A 2,500-nucleotide genomic window follows, 5' to 3' on the forward strand; every position below is an offset into this window, starting at 1 on the left:
AAACATGTTAGCAATGTGCTATTTGTGCTAGAAACATGTTAAGAATGTGTTAAATCATGTTATGAAACATTCTAACAACATAAAAAAACATGTTAGCAATGCGTTACTTCATGCTAGAAACACAATATGATAAATCATGTTAAAAAATGCTAAAACATGCTAGCAATGTGTTACTTCATGCTAGAAACATGCTAACATCATACTAAATCATGCTAACATGTTCAAACATGATAGAAATGCGCTAATTCATGCTAAAGACATGCTAGCAAAGTGCTAAATCATGCTAGCAACATGCTAAAACATATTTGCAATGTTAAATCATTCGAGCTACATGTTGAAACGTACAGCTAAATCATACTAGAAATATGCTAAAACATGTTAGCAATGTGCTATTTGTGCTGGAAACAGGTTAGCAATGTGCCATTTTTATACTAGAAACATGCTAGCATTATGTTAAATCATACTAGAAACATGTTAGCAACGTGTTAAATCGTGTTAGAAACATTCTAGCAACATACAAAAACATGTTAGCAATGCGTTACTTCATGCTAGAAACACGCAATGTGATCAATCATGTTACAAAATGCTAAAACATGCTAGCAATGTGTTACTTCATGCTAGAAACATGCTAACATCATACTAAATCATGCTAACATGTTAAAACATGATAGCAATGCGCTAATTCGTGCTAAAGACATGCTAGCAAAGTGCTAAATCATGCTAGCAACATGCTAAAACATATTTGCAATGTTAAATCATTCGAGCTACATGTTGAAACATGGACAGCCAAATCATACTAGAAATATGCTAAAACATGTTAGCAATGTGCTATTTGTGCTGGAAACAGGTTAGCAATGTGCCATTTTTATACTAGAAACATGCTAGCATTATGTTAAATCATACTAGAAACATGTTAGCAACGTGTTAAATCGTGTTAGAAACATTCTAGCAACATACAAAAACATGTTAGCAATGCATTACTTCATGCTAGAAACACGCAATGTGATCAATCATGTTACAAAATGCTAAAACATGCTAGCAATGTGTTACTTCATGCTAGAAACATGCTAACATCATACTAAATCATGCTAACATGTTAAAACATGATAGCAATGCGCTAATTCATGCTAAAGACATGCTAGCAAAGTGCTAAATCATGCTAGCAACATGCTAAAACATATTTGCAATGTTAAATCATTCGAGCTACATGAAACGTACAGCCAAATCATACTAGAAATATGGCTAAAACATGTTAGCAATGTGCTATTTGTGCTAGAAACATGTTAGCAATGTGCCATTTTTATACTAGAAACATGCTAGCATTATGTTAAATCATACTAGAAACATGTTAGCAATGTGTTAAATCGTGTTAGAAACATTCTAGCAACATACAAAAACATGTTAGCAATGCGTTACTTCATGCTAGAAACACGCAATGTGATAAATCATGTTACAAAATGTTAAAACATGCTAGCAATGTGTTACTTCATGTTAGAAACATGCTAACATCATACTAAATCATGCTAACATGTTAAAACATGATAGCAATGCGCTAATTCGTGCTAAAGACATGCTAGCAAAGTGCTAAATCATGCTAGCAAAGTGCTAAATCATGCTAGCAACATGCTAAAACATATTTGCAATGTTAAATCATTCGAGCTACATGTTGAAACATGTACAGCCAAATCATACTAGAAATATGCTAAAACATGTTAGCAATGTGCTATTTGTGCTGGAAACATGTTAGCAATGTGCCATTTTTATTCTAGAAACATCCTAGCATTATGTTAAATCATACTAGAAACATGTTAGCAACGTGTTAAATCATGTTAGAAACATTCTAACAACATACAAAAACATGTTAGCAATGTGTTACTTCATGCTAGAAACGCGCAATGTGATAAATCATGTTACAAAATGCTAAAACATGCTAGCAATGTGTTACTTCATGCTAGAAACATGCTAACATCATACTAAATCATGCTAACATGTTAAAACATGATAGCAATGTGCTAAATCATGCTAGCAACATGCTAAAACATATTTGCAATGTTAAATCATTCGAGCTACATGTTGAAACATGTACAGCCAAATCATACTAGAAATATGCTAAAACATGTTAGCAATGTGCTATTTGTGCTGGAAACATGTTAGCAATGTGCCATTTTTATACTAGAAACATGCTAGCATTATGTTAAATCATACTAGAAACGTGTTACTTCATGCTAGAAACACACAATGTGATAAATCATGTTAAAAAATGTTAAAACATGCTAGCAATGTGTTACTTCATGCTAGAAACATGCTAACATCATACTAAATCATGCTAACATGTTAAAACATGATAGCAATGCGCTAATTCATGCTAAAGACATGCTAGCAAAGTGCTAAATCATGCTAGCAACATGCTAAAACATATTTGCAATGTTAAATCATTCGAGCTACATGTTGAAACATGTACAGCTAAATCATACTAGAAATATGCTAAAACATGTTAGCA

General features: G+C 32.6%; 1 protein-coding gene across 1 annotated transcript in view; it reads right to left on the bottom strand.

Annotated features, from left to right (window-relative positions):
* dnajb12b (DnaJ heat shock protein family (Hsp40) member B12b) overlaps positions 1–2,500 on the bottom strand; it is a 30,338-nt gene that overhangs the window by 8,355 nt on the left and 19,483 nt on the right. The window lies entirely within an intron of this gene.

The sequence above is a fragment of the Squalius cephalus genome (assembly GCF_949319135.1).
Source record: "Squalius cephalus genome assembly, chromosome: 19".
Classification (NCBI taxonomy): Eukaryota; Metazoa; Chordata; class Actinopteri; order Cypriniformes; family Leuciscidae; genus Squalius; species Squalius cephalus.